At 42.0% G+C, this 24,332-nt stretch overlaps 1 protein-coding gene across 13 annotated transcripts in view; it reads left to right on the top strand.

The window, feature by feature from the left end:
* The window catches only part of GALNT3 (polypeptide N-acetylgalactosaminyltransferase 3), a 296,872-nt gene that overhangs the window by 59,736 nt on the left and 212,804 nt on the right, over positions 1-24,332 (top strand). For 5 of the 13 annotated variants that reach the window (XM_029605645.1, XM_029605656.1, XM_029605655.1 and 2 more), the window contains exon 2: positions 1,737-2,039. The exons of 5 other annotated variants lie outside the window; for them this stretch is intronic. The gene's annotated coding sequence lies outside the window, so the exon portion shown is untranslated. The remainder of the gene's footprint in view (positions 1-1,736; positions 2,040-24,332) is intronic. 3 more of the 13 variants (XM_029605651.1, XM_029605646.1, XM_029605648.1) reach the window with 1 other exon arrangement.

Genomic DNA, 24,332 nt, shown 5'->3' with positions numbered 1-24,332 from the left:
TCAAAAAAGATATAGTTGCGATGGAGAAGGTACAGAGAAGGGCAACCAAAATGATAAAGGGGATGGAACAGCTCCCCTATGAGGAAAGGCTGAAGACGTTAGGGCTGTTCAGCTTGGAGAGGAGACGGCTGAGGGGTGATATGATAGAGGTCTTTAAGATCATGAGAGGTCTTGAACGAGTAGATGTGACTCTGTTATTTACACTTTCGAATAATAGAAGGACTAGGGGGCATTCCATGAAGTTAGCAAGTAGCACATTTAAGACTAATTGGAGAAAATTCTTTTTCACTCAATGCACAATAAAGCTCTGGAATTTGTTGCCAGAGAATGTGGTTAGTGCAGTTAGTGTAGCTGGGTTCAAAAAAGGTTTGGATAATTCTTGGAGGAGAAGTCCAGTAATGGCTATTAATTTTACTTAGGGTATAGCCACTGCTATTAATTGCATCAGTAGCATTGGTTCTTCTTATTGTTTGGGTAATTGCCAGGATCTTGTGGCCTGGTTTTGGCCTCTGTTGGAAACAGGATGCTGGGCTTGATGGACCCTTGGTCTTGACCCAGCATTGCAATTTCTTATGTTCTTATCATCTGTGTAAAAGAAAAACCTAATATTGTATGTACTTGTTTCTTGTTAGCTATTGCAACTGTACTGAAAGGTGGAGGCTGCTGATGGCCCAGATCTGGTACATTTTGTTTAATAAAAACTACCACTGGTGTTACTGTATACTTTCCTCAATGTATATGTAATGGAACCTATGGTCTCATTATCACTAGTGGCCTAGTTTACTATCTTACCTCTAGATTCATCAAAATGCTGTCATATCGCCTAATGCTTGCGATAAGGAAAAGGGGCATGTTCAGGGTAATATAGGTAGAATTGCATGGTGTGGTAAACTTTTTGCGCCCCGCGATACTTCCTGTCTCGCGCAGAGATGTACTCTATAATATGGTACTATCAAGCTAGGGCGGGATAACAACATAGTTCAAAATATCATCTTTGTGAGACTTTCCTTACTCCAAATGATGTCAAATCTTCACCCAGGTGTACTGTGCTGTTCGTATGTCTCTCTATGCATGAAAACCTGGCCCCTAAACCAGCCCCTCACCTCGAACTATTAGCTGCCCCTGCTATAGGCTTATAAATAGGTGCATACTGTGAAAGTCTCCCCAGAGTCAGTCTCTCTCTCTCTCTCTCCATTGTGTTAAGGCCATTTTGGTCATATTACACAGCTTAACGCCAGGAATAAAGTGTAATTATTTCTGGTGTGAAAACCGTGTGATAGTGTTATGCTATCACATGGTGCAATATTGCCCCTCATTTTCATAACTCCTGCTCTTTCCCACAATTTGTATTCGCAACATTCGCTAGTGCTATTATTGCACGCGTTAACACATTATCACATTTTGATGAATGACCCTGTTAGCTAGAGTAGTTTAGAGAATAAGGGAAGGAACCATTCATATGCAATCTCTCCATTTGAAGGTGCTGGAATGGCTTGTCCCCCTGATAGGATTTATAAGCTCTACTGAGAGACTGAGGGCAGTGCTTCAGGTTTTTGACAGTTAGATGGCAGTGAGGAGCATTATTTTGCATTGTTTCAGGCTTAGTGGGAAGAACTAGGCAATCCTTGCCTGGGAAATCCTTAGCAAGGTTGGGAGGTGGTTCTTCCAGTCCACTAACTTGCTGGGTGAACTTCCCTCTGGGTTGTTTTTTTGGATTTTGTCTTTTTTTTTTGTAGTAGGAAGCCTTGAGGGACTCCTAGGTGTTGCCTAGAGACAAGACATGGGGAAACCTGTACTTGGGGGCCGAAGATAAGGAACATCTTCCCCTCTGCACCTGTTCAGGGGACCATGGGAATGGTGGTGACCTGATTCAAGTTGTTTTGGACTTTGTTTTCGGGAAAGGATTTTTGAGTAAGAGGACCCAGGTGGAAGAGTTTGCTGCCCCTTCTTACCTACGGAGGAACAATGGGAGCTGCCTTATTCTGGAGAGGAACCCTACCATTGCGGGATTAGAGGAAAGAGAGGAACATCACCTAACTGTGAGTAAAGTCATCCTTACATCTATAGAGGACATCTACTTGGAGTCTTTACCCCTGGGGAGAGCGAGGATTATGGATTCTCTGTGCATAGACTGTTTTGCCCATTTTGCTAATTTGGAAGGGATTTTCCTGCCCAACTAAGGGATGTGATTACCCCCCCCCCCCCCCACGGGAGCTCTAGTTAGCAGAGCCTGGAGGGTGGGTGCTTCCTTGACCCTGATTATAGAGACCTATGCACAGACAGAGGGAAAGAGTCTGTAAGCAACAAGTAAACTTGTGGTGCTAAGAATTGAGTTTGTGCCATATTTCATCTGATTAACCATCAGTAAAGACTTTATTTTTTGGACACTCCATCAGTGGCTCCAGTGTGGTTATTGGCACTAACAGCAGACAGTGGTAAAATACCTCTTTCCCAAGGAAAAGAAAGTTTCAACTAAAGCCACCCTTATTACTCCAGACCTTGAAAGAGCTAGCGTTCCCCCCACCTTTAAAGTATCCAGGCCCTGGGGATAAGAGACAGTGTACCAGCTAGCCAGCAGAGGTTTCAGCCCTGAAGAGACAGGAACAATGCCTACTAACATTCAGAAAAAGGTTTAAGACATGGCTGTTTAAACAAGCCTTTCCAGATCCTAAGTGAATCACAGCAACAACTATAGTGAGACGTTTTAGAATAATGTAAATAATTACTCTTATTACAGTTCGATCAGTCCTGTTTTTATTGTAACTTTATTGCTTTGTTGCAGTTGTTCAGTGTTCTATGTTATTACACCCCCTGTTATTTGTAAACCAGCATGATGTGATTATATCATGAATGTCGGTATAGAAAAACTCTAAATAAATAAATAAATAAATTAAAATCCTTTACGGCGTGCAGCCAGCAGCCCTGGATGGGGTTACATATACTTTGTCAAACATGGGGATAACCTGCATGGAGCAGCAGTTACTACTTTTAACAGAAGGCATGGGATTACTACCCTTAACCAATAAGTCTTGATGCTTCTGATGCATCTGCAACATCACTGTCCGCTTTGATGGCAGAAGTGGGGAGGGGGTAGGAATTGCATTCAGACAACAACCACCACAGGCGCCTAACTTTTATGGTCTGGGTGATATGCAGACATAAAGGATAAAGCAAAGGACTACTTTTACAGCCAAATCTATAAGCAAAGCTAGTCAAGCAGCACTGTGAATTTTTAAGGAGGCTTATCACCTTGTAAAAATGTTGCAAGCAGTAAATTGTTATGGGTTATCATAAGGCTTGGAGATAACTGCAGCAGTTGCTGCCCTAGAGAATATAAGAAATTGCGATACTGGGTCAGACCAAGGGTCCATCAAGCCCAGCATCCTGTTTCCAATAGTGGCCAATCCAGGCTACAAGTACCTGGCAAGAACCCAAAAGCTAAGTATATACCATGATACTGATGCTAATAATAGCAGTGGCTATTTTCTAGGTTCCAAGAACTTATCCAAACCTTTTTTAAACCCAGCTACACTAACTGCATTAACCACATCCTCTGGCAACATATTCCAGAGTTTAATTGTGTGTTGAGTGAAAAAGTTTTTTCTCCGATTAGTTTTAAATGTGCTACATGCTAACTTCATGGAATGCCGGCGCAAGCATGTTATAAAATCCTATGGCCGCGTGCACATGCGCGCCGGATTTTATAATCTGCGTGCCCTTGTGTAGGCGCCATGCAGGGGGGCCCAATTTTGTAAGATTACGTGCAGTGATGCAATCGGGCCTCCCTGAGTTCCCTCCTAGTCCGCTCCCAGTACCTTTCCCGGGACGGTGGCTAATGGTCACTGTCCCAGCCTGCCCCTTCAAAGAGGACTGACACTTATTCGCGCACCAGCCTTTATGCACATGACCGGGCTTCTTTGAAAATTTGCCTAGCGTGCGCAAGGCCCGGCCACACGTGCAAAAGGCCGGAATTTGTGCACATAGGGCTTTTAAAATCCAGCTGTTAATGCTAATATTTAGGTAGATCCATTGCAACTCTGTAACATTTTTATAAACCCAGTGATAGTGTAGGAAGGATATCAGTTAGTAAGAGAAGGGGTTATTTCTACTGAGAGAAATTACAACTGTTCATTTTCTAATAAGACTATTTCTGTAAGGATACTTTTAGCCAATGCAAGCATTACATTGAAAGTGGGAGTTGGCATTGTCACAGGTTTATAATGCCACTTGTCTTTGCAAGAGACTGCTAGATGTAAGCTAAAAGTGTATGCAAAATATAATCCCTAATATTTAATTTAACCTGTTACATGTACATAAATTTGTTTTTATCTATCATGTGTGGAAAAACTACTGTATAGTATTGTGCCAAAATATTGTTTCATCAATTCATCCTGTTTCAGGCTGGCAGGGCAACTGAGGGAGGGCTGAATGAATCTTATTTGCTATTTTGAGTATAAAAAGTGGCACCTCAGGAGCCTAACTAGTGTCAGGCTGGTAATGAGCTTTTCATGATTTTTATATGGGTTCCTTTCCTTGGGGCAGAATGCATTATCTATCTTATTAAAATATACATGAGGTTATGCCTTTTCAAACATGCAGAGTTGCTCTGATATCCGTATCATCTGGGATATCTATTGAGAGATGGGCACAGAATATGTTGGAGTTGTATCAGCGTGATCTTGGGTCTAGAAGCCAAAAAGCTTGTCTACTCTTCAATGACATCCTTGCCTCTTTTAAGTATCCTCTCAAACATTGGCACAGCCTTGCTCTCTAGGATTGCACTGGTAAGCATATGGGTCCAATGAGGGTCAACAGATGTACTATAGACAGTGACCACAACTTTAGAAAATTTCTCGATTAATCTTGTGGTTATGAGTGGTGATTGTAATTTGTGTCTAGACCCGGAGTTAGACAGATCTTTGTGATTTGGGGTGGGCAAGGGACAGATTCCCGGTCTGCAATTTCTTATGCAATGCCTAGGCCTCATAGACATCTGTCGCACCCATTATCCATCAAGGAGGGATTACACTTATTTCTCACTAAGACATAACACATATAGTCATAGACGATTTTTTCTGTTTGCCTCTGTTCGTGAAGATGGCCTGTTATATAGACAAGAGACAGCAAACTATACAATAGATTTCATATCATAATGTAAATAATGTAAATATTTTAATCTCTTCCGTTCGTCTCTCTTATTCTAATTTCTCTTCCCAGTTTTAAGACCCTGTTGTAATGTAACTTTTGTTCTCCTTGCACTTGTTTTTCGTTTCTTGTTCTCACCCCTTGTTTTATGTAAACCGGCATGATGTGGTTTCTAATCATGAATGCCGGTATAGAAAAACGCTAAATAAATAAATAAATAAATATAATGGGAGAAAAAGACTGTATCAATACACTCGGAGAAAATTCCTTGTTAGGATCCAAAAAACACTTGCAGTGACTTAACAAGGCAAAACGCACATAGAACTGCTGATTTAGAACATCAGCATGTGTGAAAAACTTATAAGGCATATTTTGCTGTCTGCGTGGGATTTTTTTCCTCCCTTCTATTGAATTAAAACGATTAATGACATTGGACCCTCAGTTGGCAAAGCAGACATTCCTTTACACAGATAAATATTAAATCCCTGTACTTTCTTATTTTCATTTCATTTTTATTTTGTCATTTATATTGCATCCTAAACTGTCATTACAAGAAATTATGAACAGGTGCACCAAATCCCTTTTTAAAAGAGTTTAAAATTAAGTGGGTATTCAAGGCAAAGGGAAACAGTGAACTGCCCAAGATCCAAGGACTGTCAATAGGAGAAATAGGATTTGAACACATCTGACAAAAACAATGAACACATGAAGACTGGCCAGCAATGGTAGAAATACATCTATTCTTAGTCTAAATTCAGTTCACTACACGAACCTCATAACTGCATGATAAGATTTGTATTATCTGTATCGCACATTATTTTAATCATATGTCAGTCTGTGAATATCTCTTCAATTCTGAAACACTGTAGTTCCCAACTTTTTTACTTGCACATAAACAAATTTTAACTGATCATTATTTAAATCAATCCTTATGCCAAGACACAAACGCACAGCTTTGTGGATAAAATCCTTAGGACTTATCTCTTGTATAGAATTGCCAGCTTAGAATCCCAGACCAACATGGGCCCGGTTTCGATGCTGTTAAAACATTTGTGTGAGGGATTCATTTATTTCAGTTCTATTACTTCAACCAGATTTCTCCACTTCAGCAACAGCAAGTCTTGGCATATGATATCACTTCAGTATTCCTTGGCTATTTAAACAAAATATGGAGATCAGAAAACAACCAATCAAGTTCTTCATAAATAACTACGCTATTCTAAAGGAATATCCATTATTATTCTTTGTGATTGAGAAGAGATAATAAATCACCACCACAGAGTGAGGTTTCCCGTCGATAGCAGGGCTGAATTAGCCATGCTGTCTGGGAAGCGTCGCGATCCCGAGTAGGCGGAGTTTCCACTAGCTGATCACAGAGTTTTAGACTCTGTGCGTCTGCGTGGTGGTGTTCCCGCGTGGTTCCCTCACCTCTTCAGTTTCTTTTTTTCCGCGAGCCGTTCGCACGCGGGATTTTCTCTCCTAGCGAATTTTTGCCTGACTGGATTTTTCTTCGTCAAATTTTTCACGTTTTTTCACACTAATTCTCATCCCAGGTGGCTCCGAAGCCTTCTGGATTTAAATATTGTCAGTGTGGCAAAATTATGTCCATCATTGATGGACATAATTATTGCTACATCTGTTTGGGCCCAGACCACGATCAGAAATCGTATCGGGACTGCGGGAGGATGTCTCCGTGGGCTCAGCAACACCGGGCCACAAAGTTGGAGAGGCTCCGTATGGGCACTTCGGTACCACCATCCGAAGCAGGCATCCTCTCTGGGACCAGCAGGATTCGGAAGACCCGCTAAAAGTTCCAAGCCAGGGTCTCACACACTCTTCAGGCCTCGTTCGAAAGCCGGGGATCCGGCAGAGGAACTTCGGTGCCAAGTATCAGCAAGTACATCTGCGGAGCTTGCGCTGTCAGCGTTGTTGAAAAGGAAACACGATGCTTCGAAACGAGGCTACGCATGAGCGAAGCACGAAGCATTCAAGTTACCCGGCGCGTCCATGGCGCACCGGCGCGACGACGCATCCTCGACGCTTCATACGGCACATGGAGCAGCTACGACGCACGGAGCACCTACGGTGCATGGCCTGTCGCACGGCGCACCTACAGAGCATAGATCATTGCACGATGCTCCTAGGGCGCATGTGCGCAAAAAGAATGCATCTGCAATCACCAGCATGCAGTGCATCGGGCAAACATAGCCATATGTTACATCATACAGCTTCTGGCAAACAGATAGTAAGATCTACAAGCTCATCCAGAATCTCCATAACTTCTGATGTAGACATTGAAGGATTCTCGGCATCTGAATCTTTATCATCAGGCCATTCTCCTCCTAGTGACAGTTCTTTGGCCAGTCTCTCATCGGTTTCTAGAGAGAAGAGACGCTCTCCTTCCTTGCAAATTCCATTAACAAAACATATTTGCCCTTTGCCTGTTATACCTTCTCAAGGTCAACACATGAGAAAAGCACCTGAGCATATTTTGCTTGCGGCAATTCCAACAAAAGCCCCAAAGCAAAAATTACATATTCCTCCACAAGGTACTTTGGCAGCATTCTCAGCTCCTTTTTCCAAGAACTGGAAAAAATGAAAGAATTACCACCACAGCATTCTCCAGAGGGTTCTCTTATCTCACCTCCAGGTGTGGCACCTTTGGAACTGGTCAAAGAATATACACCAACCCAACCTACTAGTCCAGGTTCTCCGGAATCAATTCATTCTGCGAATTCTTCAACAGGGATACCATCTGATCCTCAGGAAGGCCTACCTGAACCGTATTCTCCTTCAGAGAACTTGACCTATGCTAAATTTATTGAGAAAGTAGGAAGTCTTCTCCAGGTAGAAACAGGAAGGATACCTGACCCCAGAGCTGAAATGCTCGGAATATTAAAAATATTTGATTCTCCTCCTGAGCCCACTGCTCTTCCTCCTCACTCTGTATTAAAGAATCTGTTATTCAAAATCTGGAAAACTCCTTTCTCAACATCAGCTACTTCAAGGAAAATTGACATTAAATACAAGATGTGTAATTCATCAATTTACGAATCTGCCCAACTTCCCCACCAATCTATCGAGGTGGAATCAGCCTTATCCAAAGCTAAACGTAATAAATTACATTCAAACACACCACCGGGCAGAGAGAATACATGCCTAGATTACTTTGGGAAGAAGATTTATCACTCCTCCATGCTCACGAACAGAATTCAGCATCATCAGTTCTACACTATGCAGTACCTCTTCGAATCACTCCAAAAGCTGCGTCCACCAATATTTCTTAGAAATGGAAGAAGGACACTGGCATTTACTGTGCTCTATTTACGAGTCTTTTGAATGTTCAGCAAGAGCGTCTGCTTCGGCTATAGCGGCCAGGCGTATGACTTGGCTCAGAGCCAGTGCAATTCGGACCGATGTACACGAGAAGCTAGCCGATATCCCATGCATGGGTGACAATCTCTTTGGGGATAAGTTTGGAGATATAGTCTCTCATTTGAAGGAACAAAGTGCAGCTGTATTATCTCTTAGCACTCCTGCAGAATCTCAGAAATCGCAACATCGATTTTATCCCTACCGTCGACGGTATTACTCCAGACCATACAATCGGCCATATTCACAGTACAGACCTCAACCGTATGTCCCTCCAAGAAACACAGCTCCACCTGTTTCTAGGGGTCTTGCCAGACAACATAGACAAGTAAAACAAACGCCGGCCCCTCAACAAAAACAAGCTTCCTCTTTTTGAAATTAATACAGCCACCATCACTACCAGTATTCATAGGAGGACGACTTCAATTTTTTCTCCACAATTGGGAATCCATCACTTCAGATCAGTGGGTACTCAACATTATAAAAAACAGTTACTCTCTAAATTTTCAATCCAATCCTTCTCGTCTTCATATTTCTCTGAAGAGGATGATACAATCCCACTTCACATCCCTCACGGCGGAATTGAACAACCTACAAGTTCAACAATCTATACAGATCATCCCCCTTCATCAACATCACCAAGGGTTTTATTCCCAATATTTCCTCATTCCAAAGAAGTCAGGGCACCTGCGACCCATTCTAGATCTCCGAATACTCAACAAACACATACAGAGAGAGAAATTCCAAATTACTTCCCTCAACAATATCCTACCGCTGATTCAGCACAACGATTGGCTATGTTCCATCGACCTGAAGGATGCATATTCCCATATACCAATCCACCCGTCTTCTTGGCGTTACCTATGTTTCCAGGTTCAGAATATACATTACCAATGCAAGGTACTCCCATTTGGCCTATCTTCAGCCCCAAGGGTATTCACCAAATGTCTAGCAGTGGTGGTGGCTCACCTAGGGAAAAATTTGGATCGAAAGTTTCCTTATCTGGACGACTGGTTAATAGTAGCATCGGATCAGTTTACACCGAGAGATCATACGTTATACATGATCGAATGCCTTCAGAGGTTGGGATTTCTTATCAATTTCGAGAAGTCTCACCTACAACCTACTCAGATACTTCAGTTCATAGGCGCTGTCATAAACACGGTCGAACAGAGAGCATATCTTCCTCCAGACAGAATGCAGAACATACAATCATTGGCTCACAACCTGTTTCACAGAAACCGGACATCTGCATGCCAGGTTGTCCAACTTCTGGGTCATATGGCAGCAGCGATCTATGTGGTTTCTCACACCAGACTTCACATGCGCCGCTTACAATGGGGTTTAAAGACTCAGTGGTCTCAATTCATACAACCACAGCACCAAATTCAGATTACGAATGCAATGAAAGAGGATATTCGATGGTGGCTCTTTTCCAAAAACCTTTCCTCGGGAGCTCCATTCCGTTCACCGCCTCATCAGATAACTCTGACTACGGGTTCCTCCAACAAGGGTTGGGGGACACAACTGGGCGAACTGAAAACTCAAGGTCTCTGGACCCCTCAGGAATCTACATACCAGATCAATCTTCTGGAACTACGAGCCATTTGGATGGCACTTCAAACGTTCTCGGATCAGATAAGGGGATCAAGCCTCATGGTATATACAGACAACCAGGTAGGCATGTTTTACATAAACAAGGAAGGAGGGTCCGGTTCCTGGACTCTATGCCAGGAAGCAACACAAATTCTACATTGGACAATAAAAGCCCAAGTATCAATTCAAGCAACCTATCTTCCAGGTCTGGACAATGTAACAGCAGACCGTCTCAGTCAGATTTTTCATCCTCAGTCGGATTTTTAAATCCAGAGGTGGCACAAAACATCTTCAAACAGTGGGGGCTTCCCAGAATAGACCTCTTTGCCACGGAAGCAAACAGACAAGTCTAACCCTTTTGCTCAATCTACCCCAGCAATCAAAGGATTGCTCCAGATGCCTTTCTCATTCCATGGACACCAGGCTTGATGTATACCTATCCACCCATTCCACTCATATCTTGAACGATTCAGAAATGCATCCAAGACATATCAGACATGATATTAATAGCCCCGGCGTGGCCGAGACAACCCTGGTACGCATATCTAGTTAAACTTTCCATTCATCCACCAATAACGCTACAAAATCTTCCATATCTTCTGACACAGGAAGGGGGCTCATTACTTCACCCCATGAACCAATCCCTTCATCTCACAGCGTGGAGATTGAAAGGCAAATACTAACTCCCTTAGGTTTATCCTCTGAATTAGAAGATATCCTTATTGCGTCACGGAAACCTTCAACCAGACGTAACTACAAAGGAAAGTGGCACGGTACTTAGACTGGTGTACTCCAAAGAACATAAACCCTTTCTCATCCATGGCCACTCAATTACTATAATATTTGCACACACTCTACGAAGCAGGATTAGCTACCACTTTGGTACGAGTTCATATCAGTGCTATAGCAGCTTTCCATGACCCTTTTAATAACCTTCTAACCATCCGTTGATTTCTAGATTCATGAAGGGAATGATACGTCTTCGCCCACCGGTGACTAAGCCCCCAATTCCATGGGATTTAAATGTAGTGCTGGAACAACTAATGCTTCCACCTTTCGAGCCATTAGACTCTAGCCACATCAAATATATGACATGGAAAACAGTCTTTCTCATTGCTATTACTTCTGCAAGGAGGGTCAGCGAACTACAGACCTTGGTTTACTACTCCCCTTATCTTGAATTCTACCATGACAAGATGACTCTTCGTCCTCACCCTTCCTTTCTGCCAAAGATGGTAACATTTTTTCATCTTAATCAAACCATAACTCTACCTATTTTTTATGCCAAAACCACATAACGAGCGTGAAAAACTTTTTACACACGTTGGACTGTAAAAGAACGTTGGCTTACTATAAGAAAAGGACTCGGTCAACTTCGAGGCCTTCTCAACTGTTCCTTTCCTTTAACCCAAATAATCCTGGACAACCAGTCTCAAAAAGGACCATAGCCAGTTGGTTATCACAATGCATACTTTTTTTGCTACAATAAACGTTCCATTAAACTACTCACAAAGCCTCAGGCGCACCAAATCCGCGCCACCGCAGCATCAGTTGCCCACTTGAACAAAGTTCCTTTAATTGATATCTGCAAAGCGGCAACATGGTCGTCCATTCATACCTTCACATCGCATTATTGCCTCCAACAACAAGCGACCTCTGATGCAGCACTAGGCATAGCAGCCTTATCACTAAAATGAACAGGAGACTGTCTACCACTTCAGGGGTTGATGTCCAAACCTGCAATCATAAATATACAAGGACACAACCCGGGAGCTTGGGACTCCCAGACAGCATGGCTAATTCAGCCCTGCTAACGACGGGACAAAGCAAGTTTGCTTACCGTAAACGGTGTTTCCGTAGATAGCAGGATGAATTAGCCAAGCATTCCCTCCCTCCTCCCTAAACTGTCACAAAGAGACAGACATACCTTCTTGACTTATCTCTCGCTTGGCTACAAAGAAACTGAAGAGGTGAGGGAACTGTGCGGGAACACCACCACGCAGACGCTCAGAGTCTATGATCAGCTAGGGGAAACTCCGCCTACTCGGGATTGCGACGCTTCCAGACAGCATGGCTAATTCATTCTGTTATCTACGGAAACACTGTTTACAGAAGCAAACTTGCTTATATAACTTGATCCAAAACTGGCCATCTTAAATCAGAAAGCCGGCAATTATTGTTATTACAGTGGGACATGATCAGAGCTTGCAATTTTTCAGTGTTTAAATAACTGCAATGTTATTAATCTATTCCTTATAGCTCTTTTAAGGGTAAATTTTAAAAGCCCGGCGTGTGCGTTGATTGAGGGATGAGTGCAAAAATCAGGCTGGTTTATGCCAACCAAATTTTAAAAGCTGCGCAGATAAGTGTGTATCCCCCACTGTGCAAATATCTCAAAAGTTTTCAAAAAGCGGTGTGGTCTGGGTGGGACATGGGCATTTTGGGACATGGCCAAAAGATTTGCACATAAATACTTGGGCGCCCAGATCCAGTGGCATGTAAGTTTACTTCTGCTATGGAAGAGGTGTAAGTTGAAAAAAAAATAAAAAGCTATAACTGAGGTGACTTAAGGATCTAGGGAAACTGGGGGGTGCAGACTATCAAACCAGGGGGGTTTGGAAGACCCTAGCTGCTAACTGGATGAACTGGTGAAACTGGCAATGGCATGGATGCATGCTCCTTTTAAAATTCCCTGACCTGTGCGGTAGAAGTCGGACTTGCATGCACCCACTTAAAATTGGATGCATATATGCGCACGGTAAGGCTAATTTAGAATATGCGCACATATATGCATATGAGTTATAAAATGGCCATGTATTTGGGCGCAAGCTGATAACCACATGCCAAAGAGTGCCCATGCACTGGTTTGAAAGTTATTGTCCTCTGCATCCCATTAATTAGATCACATGTGACAATGTACGTGAAGTATTGAATCTACATGTATATTTATGTCCCGTAACAGGATTATGCCATTCAATTCATGTCAAAGTGGAGTCACAAAAAGGAACACTCTCCACATGGTTTATGGCTAAACAAAATTAGGATCTGGAGGATCAATTAAAGTAGCATGAACAACTATGTTCTTAATGGTCTTTCCTCTGGAAAATACAAATCTTGGAATCTGGTGAAATGACAAAACATGTCAGTATTTTTTTTAATAATGGCAATTATGTCGTAAGTCCTTGTAGTATTCTTGAGAGCACAGGAGAGACCTGATTCCTGTTTTTATTGTCGATAAAGTAAAGGTAAGTCATGATTTGCAAAATGTGTCCTCTTAAAAGCTGCTCTAATACAAGACGAAGGATAACCCTGTTCTAAAAATTATTGATTTGGGATAGTAATTTAGTCTTTCAATTCTGAGCAGGTACATCTGAGGCGCAAGAACTTACTGACAGGCAAATCCAATTTTAACTATCGTGGGTGAAAGCTGTTAACCTACCAATAAAAATAATTTATTTTTTTTTCTATAGATAAAAATCTGGATTTTCAGATCTCTTTTAGAAATGGTAATGTCCAAAAATGGGATATTAAAACAATCAAAGTGTATGGTAAATTTCAGATGTTCACTCAAAAGTACATTTTAAAAGAATTGCGTGGGCATCCAATCCATGTGCACTCAGTTCCCGGTGAGCACATGGACACGCTGATTTTAGAACACGCACATGTTGACGCGCACATACGCCCAGTTTTATATCAGCACGTGCACGCGATTGCAAACTCGCACACAAGGGGGAGGGAGTGTCTTAGAAACACACAGCGATGCCATAGGGCGTTTCCCCAGTTCCATCCCAGTCCAATAAAGTGGACTGGGAGGGAGTTTCCTTAACCCCCTAGGTAACCTGCCCACCTTTTCCCCTATCCTCCCCAATCCCTAAAAGCGCCCCTTAATTATCCTTTTTTTTGTTTTGTTTTGTTTTTCAACTTACCTGCTCTATGGAGCAGCAGTAAGTTGTACGGGCCAGCGCCTAATGGCGCTTGCCCCTGGCCCGCCTCTTTTTTTTTTTTTTTCAACCGGCTCTTCTGTGCGAATTTCCCGGTATGGGTGCCTGCTGGCATTTTAAAGTTTGCCCTTTAATGAGTTCAACCAAGTATGGAATTCTTGTAAAGCATCTACACTATTGTGTCACATAAAGATGTCATCTATGTATCTCCACCAACAAAAAATGTACTGGAATCAAACAGAGTCATAGAGAAATTGTTCTGCGAAATGAGAAATAAATTTGCAATGTCTGGAGTCACTGCCATATCCATACCCATGGCGACTGTTTGTTTGCAGTAGCCATGTTTAAATAAAAAATAATTTGAAGATGATTTAGCCAATATTGTACTATATCAAATGTACTATTTATTTTTATTTCTTGTTTTATATTCCACTTTTCTATACTTCAGAGAGGATTACATGCAGGTACTGTAATTATTTCCCTGTCCCCAGAGGCTCACGGTCTAATTTATTGGTATACACGGTTTTGGTCATGATTTTGGTGCTATATATAACTTCTAATGTTGAATGCTATGGTGTATTCGTGTACAGCGATTCCATGTCTAAGGTGACCAGAATAGTGTCAAGAGATATAAGCAGTAATTCCTGTAATAGAACACACCTCACATGCTTTAAATATGTCTTTGTTTACTGAACAAGTTCATAAAATAAGTCAACAAAAATGGAAATAAGGCTGTTAATAAGCTGTTAATAATTTGTTGTAGTAACTCAGTTTAGGGTGCTATAAAAATAAATTGAAAATAAGGCAGTGTACGCACCCAGGCCTGCTCACCTTGCTGACTCCTCTGCAGGTCAGGGGTCGTCCTCCCCAGCGGCAGCCATGAGCTCCTCCATGCCCTGGCGTCCCGCAGCGGCAGTCGCCGGGCCTTCCACTGCGCACCAGGCCTCACGCTGGAATTCGGCTTCCCCAGTGATGTTGGCTATGCCCCTACGTGCGCGCACTCCGCCCGGTCTCTTGTAGGGCCAGGGGTGGGTCCTAGCTCCGCGGTGCATCCTAATTGAATGCCTAATAAAGGAAGTTCCTGCCTGCACTTCCTTGCCTCTGTTGGAAACAGGATGCTGGGCTTGATGGACCCTTGGTCTGACCCAGCATGGCAATTTCTTATGTTCTTAATCGGGTCGACACTGCATGTGTCATAGTTTGCCTCCACATTCACAGTCTTGTTCCAGCCTTGTTCCAGCGTCCTTCTGTTTGTGTCCTTCTGTCTCGTCTCCCCAGGTAGTACCCTCCGGACTGTCTCTCTGGTACTGACCTCAGCCTGTTCCTTGACCTCTCTGTCTGCTGCCTGGATCCTGACCTCTGCCTGCCTCGTGACCTCGTCTGACCTCTGGAACCTGACCCCTGCCTCGACTACTCCTCGGACTGATCCTTGGAGCGTGCTCCATTGCTGTCCGTGGGCATGCCTATCTACAATCTCTTCAGGAGACCCTGCGAGGCCCGCCTAAGCCCAAGCGGCCCGGGTCCCTATGGGCTCCACCCGCGGGGGGGGGACGGACTGTGGGCTTCCAGTGGTGAAGCTCATCCTAGACTCTGTCTCCTCCAGTGCTCTGACCCCTGGGGGCAGGTGCTTCCTGGTCCCTACCAGGGAGCAGTTCTCCACTGCTCCAGAACAAGGGTCCATCCCCGAGCGCAACAGGCAGTGCATGGGTTTAATATTAATTTGTGTAAAGGAATATCTGTTTTGCCATTGTCATCAATAGCTGTCATTCACTAAATGAAGAGAAAAACATACATTTCATAGACAGAGAGGAAAAGGTGTCAAGGAATTTTAATACATCTTTAGAACAAGGTTTCTCTCAGAACACAATGAGAATTATGTGACAAAATGTAGGCCCACCAGATTTCTTGGCAGTCCTAGGAAGGAATACATATTTGGGGTAGATAGCTAAGAAAAAAAACATCTTTTTTTTTTTTTGGGCCAGTTTAGGTAAGGATTGCAGGTGGTAATAAAGAGTCTGCCTCCTACTTTCTCTAAATGTTTTTATTTAAGCTATAATAAATATCTCCTGAACAGACCTTTGTATAACAGCTTCTGTTTGACCAAAATAGACTGAAAACTGCAGGGATGAATCAAGCCCTGCTTTGTTTTTTGGACCTCTGCAATATGAATTTTATGTGAATTGTTAAAAAATATATATGAAGGCAGTTATTAGATTCATTATAGCATTATTTTCTGTTTTGTGGTTTTAAAGTATCTGTTGCAATTCAAGAGTAAGTACCCAGGTAAAAGATTTGATTTTTTATACCAGCTCACTATCATAAGCTATATTGATGGTGCATATAGCTCAACCACTCCCTCCTCCACCCTCAAAGTAAACAGGATCAGTCTTAGGTTTTATTATGTCTTCAAAGTAAATAAGTGAAACAGGTATAGTCTATAATATACCTGTTTTTGAAAGCTTGCAAAATGGGTCCTGATGGTTCCATACAAAAAGACAATGTCAGTGCATTAATAAAAATGTGTGTTTTGCCGTTAGTTTACATTTTCAGTAATCTGTTTTGTTGGCCAAACCAGTAACATTCTGACAATCAACTTAAGTGTAAACTTGCATCTATTTTCATTTGCAGGATTTATGGGTAACTGAAATTAAAGCTCATTGTGAAGTTATTTTTGTTCCACTTATTCAATATTCAGCATTTTAAAAATTTCACACAAAAATTAAACATATGAAATTTTAGATATTATAAAGATTCAACACCTTCCCCCTCCATATATACATATTTATCACACTCATCCTACCTTAGATTGTTGAATACAGTGCCAACTTCAGCAGAAGGTTATTTTAGCAAGTTTGACTTCCACTTTTTTGCTTAATGTAGTCAAACATTAAAAGATCAACAGAGCAGCAGCATAGAAGATCCAAGATGGTGGTGGAGTAATTTTGATATGGCTGAACTCTTCAATCCAGTGGCGGATGGCCATTTTCCTATTCATTTGCTCTCTGTTTTGAAAATGGGCACATGATGGAGCAAGTTAAAAGCCATTCCACTTGATGTTAATACACCCTACTCCCTTATGTAATAGAGGTTTTCTGGGATGTTAAGGAGGCCATTTTAGAACAAGAAGGATCAGTGTCTGGCTCATCCCCTTCTGGTGTTTCTGCTTCCAGCCCTGAGGTACTACAGACATCCAACCATCAGCTTTGGGTTCCTACAGTCTTCACCTTTTGTCCTTACTGAGTTTTGAGAGTGAGAATATGGCCTTTATCCCTTGGAGAGATTTAATTTGAAGGATGCTGCTGAGAAAACAATGGAGCCACCCATAGAATTGGCATTCTAATGGGCTGTGGGAGCTCTTGGTGCCTTGAATCATCAGGTGTACCACATGTCCGAAGTTTTCACTAAGAATAGCCTTCATACTGAACCAGAAGCCTTTGCTGTGTGCTCACGTAGCGAGAGCTTTTATGTGGCAGCTAGGGATGGTGCTGGTGCCTATAGATGCAGGGCTGGCGCATCCATTAGGCAAACTTCGGCGGTCACCTAGGGCGCCGAGCAGTAGCCACATGGTGCCGCAAGCGGGCCTTTCCTGCTCGCGGCAAACAGAAATAAAGATTGTGTGCTTCTCAGGGCCACGAGTAGCGTGTGCTGCTCGTGGCCCTGAGAAGCACACAGTAGGGATGTGCAGAGGGACGCTAATCGTTGCATTCGGGATTCGGATTCGTCGGGGAGCAGATACGTTGCAATCGGCCGTATGGCGCCCCGATGCGTTAATACGGCGATTTCTATTCGCCAATCGCCTTTGCCCTCACTATGTCACAGGGGCCGTCTGCGCCATTTTGAGTACTGGCATCCGACGGCCGGAGTGCAGAAGGTCGCTCCTGGACCCCCTCTGGACTTTTGGCAAGTCTGGACTTTTGGGGGTCCCGGAGCGATCTCCTGCCCTCGGGCCCTTGGCTGCCAGTAATCAAAATGGCGCCGATAGCCTTTGCCCATACTATGTCACAGGGGCTACCGGTGCCATTGGTCAGCCCCGGTCACATGGTAGGAGCACAAGATGGCGCCGATGGCCATGTGACCGGGGCTGACCAATGGTACCGGTAGCCCCTGTGACATAGTAGGTCAAAGGCTATCGGCGCCATGATGAAACCAGCACCGAGGGTGTGAGAGTGCAGGGGATGGCTCCCAGACCCCCCCCCCGCTTGACCACCAGGGAGTTTTGGTAAGTCTTGGGGGGGGGGTTAGGAGGGTGGGGGGTTGTAGTTAACTTAACTTTAGCTGGGACACGAATAGAAATCTCTGTATTAACGCATCGGGGCGCCATACAGCCGAATGCAATGTATCTGCTCCCCGACAAATCCAAATCCCGAATACAACGTATGGCATCCCTCTGCACATCCCTATTGTTTGCTTCTCAGGGCCATGAGCAGTCTTGGGGGGGGGGGGGTGAGGAGGGTGGGGGGGTTTGTTTAAATTGATTTATTTAGGCGGCCGAATAATTCGGCGAAGATTCGTGTATTTGTGGGGAATCGCAACATGTTTCACTTCCCCACGAATACAACAAATATGGCAACATCCGTTGTGGATTGCCAATACGTAGGGACCGCATGCACACCCCTAGCACACAGTGTCGCGCCCCCCCCCCCCCCCCTACCTGTTTCAGCCCTGACTGTTTCTATTTCTCTTTGCCTCGAGCAGTGTAGGCCCTGCTTGCAGCACCACGTGCTGCAAGCAGGGCCTACACTGCTCGAGGCAGACTATGCGTGCTTCTCAGGGCTCGGCGCCCTGAGAAGCACGCATAGTCTGCGCCGAAACAGGTAGGGGGCGCGACGGGGGGGGGGGGGGGGGGGCAGCGCAAGGGTCGCCTAGGGCGCCCAATACCCTTGCACCGGCCCTGTATAAATGGCTGTTTGATGGAACATGAATCTGAAATTTAATTTTGGGAGGTGGTTGGGAAAAAACATTGTGGTTGGAGTCTGAAGTGTAGAGCTGTGTGAAGGAACCAGATTTAGAGGTACTGCTGAAAACCTTTGCAAGACTTAAATCTGTAGTTCTAGCTAAAACTGAACTTCAACAACTGGTTAAATTTGAGGAGCAAGTTAAATCATGTGAAAATTTTGTTGCGCTTTATCAAAATGTTCATAATTGTACGTCAAAAGCATTCCTCTATATATCTTCAGTTTCTAATGCCTTAGGATGTAAGATTCAGAATATGGAAAACTTGTTAAAAAAAAAGAATTTATATTTGGATTTAATTCACCTTTTCAAACCACTCTCAAGGCAAGTTATAATGTAGGTACAGAAGGTAGGTCTCTGCCCCAGAGGGATTACGTTCCAAGGTGATATCTGGGGCGGGAGCAAATTGACTCATTCAAGATCGCAAGGCACTTTAGTGGGATTTGAACCCTTAGCTTCTCTGGTTCTCAGCCTTATGGTCTAATCATTAGGCCATTCCACTTTTAAACTTGTAATTGTTTCTGGAGTGGATCTTTTACAAAAATATATTTGAATGAGATTCTGGGAATCCATGATACAGCTTTTCTACTGTTATGAAAGACTTATTAACCTATTAAATCTAGGTTTAAAATTGATCCTAAAAAGCCTGTTTCTATTTTGGGAGAAACCAAAGTGACTATTTGTCCAATAGTAAAATTTCTTTAGATTTTTCTTCCTGATTTTCTAGAAATGTCACATTTCTTTTATTTTACAGTCTGATCATGATTGGTTCCTTAAATTGCTAAAAACATCCTATTCCATGTAGAGAAAAACAATGTATCCTGATATTAGCAGAGACATGCACTTGAGACAACAAAAATTTCTGTCCTGTCAACAAAAGGTCCTAGCAATGGGTGCCTCGCTCTCCCCTTTAAATTATAAAGTGATCTGAATTCTGAAATTTTTTTTTAAGTACCGCAATAACAATTGTTAGAAACTTTCCACAGACTCTCTTTAGGAGAATGATTGGTATTGCGTTTATTTATTTATTTATTTATTTATTTATTTATTACTTGTGTACACAGAAACAAAATAAGAAAATTAGAAGTTAAGATTGGTCAGTCTGATATATTAGGTTGGCCCATCTGCCAGTATGGATTAATTCTGCCTTTTTTTTTTTCTTTTGGATCTCTCTCTGTGAAGGTCTTATATTAGAAGGGATAAATGCATTTACAGAACATGTGTTCTCTTTCATATGTGTTAACATTTTAAACTTTTTAAAAATTAATCTAGAGCAGAAGTACAAGATGGAGGAAAGCTTAGTATGAGACCATGAGTGAGAAAAAGGACCAAACCAAATTGTCTGAGTCATACAAATGGCCAGATATGAGGAGATATTAAGACTCTGGCATGTTTTAATGACTTTCTACTTGGCCTTAGTGGCTAATATCAAGTATAAGGTCTGAGCCATGTGGAAAGTCCCTTCTTAGCTTTTGGCTGAGAATCTGCACAATATTGGGGGTTAATGCCATGCTGCCTGATCCCCCACTAGGGATATGGTTCTTGCCAAAGCAAAATTATTAAACTTCTAGTGGTTTAAAAAAGAAAAGTGCAGTCAACAGAAAATACTATTATAAAAAATTGGTCCTGTATATTTTGTAGATTGAGTTTTATGATTTATGATTTCAATATTATTCAAAATGTTTTATGATTTAAATATTATTCAAAATGTATCAGTGTGCTTTATAAGGAGGTCATAGGAGAGAATTTGAATAATCAAATCTAGTTCTACTGGAAGAATACAAGAATGTCTTCCGTAAACCCTCTTAGGAAAGTGATCTATCTATATTGGAGGAATTATTTTCAAAGAGAGAAAGCGGAAGCACTATATCTGTATCTTTTCATAAAATAGAATTAGAATGTTTGTATAGTGCCTATTGGAAGACATTGACTAATTACATTCTGTGTGCCATATGTTAGCTTGATTGAATAAGAGAAAACTTGTATCTACTTGTATATACAGGAATTTATATGTAGCTGGAATTTCAGTATGTGTAAAAGGCATTTGTTTTTCATGAATTCACTTATTGTTCTCATGTATAAATGGGGAATTAAATCAGTATTAGATTAAATGGACTTTTTTATTTTGTTCTAGTTGAATATCTAGAGATTTTTCTTCTATCTAGCTTGGTATAATTATTTAATTGTTCAGTTTAGGCCCAGCATGATTTCATACATTTTTAGGTTGGTTCTAATCCTAGTGCTAACAGCCAAATCCCCATTATGCTTGAAAGTGATCAGTTGTCTGCCCCCACTTTTTGAACCACTCAGGTCCCTGCATCTAACCTTGGGGTGACCAACTCTGCTCTACAAGATCCACATGAGTCGGGTTTTCAGGATATCCACAATGAGTATGCATGAGGTAGATTTTACATTTACAGTCTTAATCCTACTCAATCATATCTCATGCATATTTATTATGGATATCATGAAAACCAGTCCTGCTTTTGAGGACTAGAGCCTTGATCATAAACCTACTTCCCAGCCACAACAGTAAATAGAAACTTGTGCAGTAGAATTCCTTCAGGAGCGAGAGAAAGATTGGAAGCACTTTTTTGTACTTGGTGGGGTGGCAATGATGATGGATTTTGTCATCCCTGCCCCTTGTGAGGAGGGGGTGGGGGTGGTGCCCCAGGGATGTATAAAGCCTGGGTCAAACATGTTTGTGTTTTTTATGCTTGCTATATTATATTTTCTGATGTATTTCTGTATTTTTGATGCATTGTTGAATTATTTTATGATATAAACCACTCCTTTTTGGAGTAAAGCAGCATATAAATCCAAAGTGTAATGTAGCACATGTGGGGAAACCCCGAAAATAGTGTCTGTCTGTTTCTGGTATAATAGTGCAAGTCATTTTGGATGGGAGAGACCCTGGGATTTTCATTATTCAAAGCGTTCATACATTTTTTTTAAGAAGGTTTGAACATGTAGTATTGCTAAATGTCCACAAGATGACATTTGGTGTGGTAGCTGGGGTATGTTAATGCCTTTTAGTTAAATGGATTTTGGGCGAATTGTTATCCTTAAGTGAATAGGAGGTTCTGATTGGTTGGGGGTGGTGCCCCAGGGATGTATAAAGCCTGGGTCAATTTGGCAGGAATGGCCCTTTCTAGGTTGGAATTTGGGAGAGAGGGACTTCTAGGCTGAAGTTGACCTGAAGTAGCCAGCTTGTGGACTGGTGGGGCCCAGAGACTGCTCCAATATGGTGTGAGCCCTGCAGATCCATTTCCCCTCAAGGTAAGAGGCCCAAGGTGAGTGGTGAGGTGGCCATTCTTTTCCTTGAGGAATTGGTTGAGGAGGAGTGGAGTGAGAGGTGATTTCTCCCCCAAGATAGAAAGTGCCTGGATGAGGACAGAAAAGAGAGAAAGTATCTGGGAGAGGCTATGAGAAGAGTATCTATCTGGAGGAGGAGATAAAGGGGAGCCCTGAGAAGAACAAGAGTTGGAGTGTGTAGGAGATTAGACAATCCTGCACATTGACTGAGAGGGCAAGGAAGAAGAAAAGGAAGTTCCTGAGAGCATATTATGAGTGACCAGAGGTATATACATTCTGTGTCCCAGGAGGAGGAGGTATTGAGAAGGTAACATAGTAACATAACTTGGTAATGACTGCAGATAAAGACCAAATGATCCATCCAGTCTGCCCAGCAAATTGTTCTGGTAGTAATTGTTGCTCCGTACAAGTTAAACCATACCTTCTGTCAAGGGTAGTAACCGCTGCTTGATACCTCTGTCCTAGAAATTGGAGTCCAGTATTTTAAAAGGAAGAGGCATCTGAGAAAATTGGATTCACCTGTCTTTAGGTTAGGAGGGGAGTTGGAATGTTAGGGAAATAAAATAAACAACAACAACAATAAAACAAACCCTCCCTGGTGACTGAGGACTAAGGGATGTAAGCTCTATATTTTAGTTAATGGTGTTTTCAGAAAGCATGAAGCATGGAATGGGAGTGTTGTGGGTGTTCATAGGCCTTAGTCTCAGTGAAACACTTTTTGATATGTCACATATGAAGTAATCATTCCTGTACTCCTGGGTTTTTTTTATTTTTGATCATAAGCAGTTTTGTAATGACTAACAAAATTATAGTCTCAGCCTTGCACTTGTTTTTCCTAGACAAAAGATTCCATAAGTTAGATAAAAATGCTGAAATAAAAAGCTGTAGAACATTTTGAACTGATATGAGGTTAGTTTACAATCCATCTAAGAACGGAGACTGTCAGTTTATAGTCTATATAAGATTATAGCAACACATCTAGAACTAGAACAAGGACGAGGCCAATTGACATTCTGTCTAAGATTATAGAAAATATTCTTAGAACAAGCACAAGGTTGCTAATGCTGGCAAATTCCAAGAAAACATGTACACCTGAGATGAGGATTAATTAACGGAGAATGAAAGCAAATTACAATATAGCTATTCAAATTATTTGTTTATAATAGAAAGCCAATCATATAAATTTTGACAATTATGTAACCTAGTTTAGGGGTTGGAAATATACAACTGAAATTCTATATAATGCTGTTATCAGTAAAATCATTTGAGAGGGAGTTTATGGTAGTATCTTGCGTGGCATTCTGCCTCTCCATAAGGTACTTTATTTAATGTCTAAGGTTTATATTATTTTATAGCATTTAATAAAAAAAACCCAACCTTTTCTCTACAGCTAGTGGCTTTCATCATTCCTATTTTCACTGAACTACAACAGGAGGATTGGAAGATTTAATTTCTTAAGTACAATTAATGTATTATCAGTGATGGTTACTCTAAGTAGCCCATGAATTCTGAGTTCAGTGTCAAAATTTATTTATTTGGTTATTTGTTAGTCACTCTGGTGCCAAGCCTCAGGCAATGTACAAAATTTCAACATTCATAGTAAACACACAAACAAAAAAAAAAAAATCAAACAAAAATAAGCCTACTAAAAACATATCAGCAATTTGGACAATAAGCTTTTTCTACAAGGTGTAAACTGAAGACTCTCCAGAAGAAAGTTCCAAAAGTTTGGTATAGCCACTGAGAAGGTGTGTTGTCAAGTTTCTGCCAGGCACGTCATACATAGAAAGGGAACATCTAAAAGACCTCTCTGTAAAGACTGCAAAACAGATGGAGAGTTGTATATTTGCAGCATGGAATTGGTTTACACTGTAGGGAGTCTAAACTCAAGCTTATGGACCAATATTGACATTTTATACTTGACCCGTCAAGCAATTAGAAGCCAGTGTAAATCTGCAAGGGCAAGGATGACATGATCCTGACTGCCTCGCACTGAAAGCCTTGCAGCAG

The sequence above is a fragment of the Rhinatrema bivittatum genome, chromosome 6, assembly GCF_901001135.1.
Source record: "Rhinatrema bivittatum chromosome 6, aRhiBiv1.1, whole genome shotgun sequence".
Taxonomy (NCBI): Eukaryota; Metazoa; Chordata; class Amphibia; order Gymnophiona; family Rhinatrematidae; genus Rhinatrema; species Rhinatrema bivittatum.
Note: the sequence above shows the minus strand (reverse complement) of the source record. Positions and strands in the feature narration are given on the sequence as shown.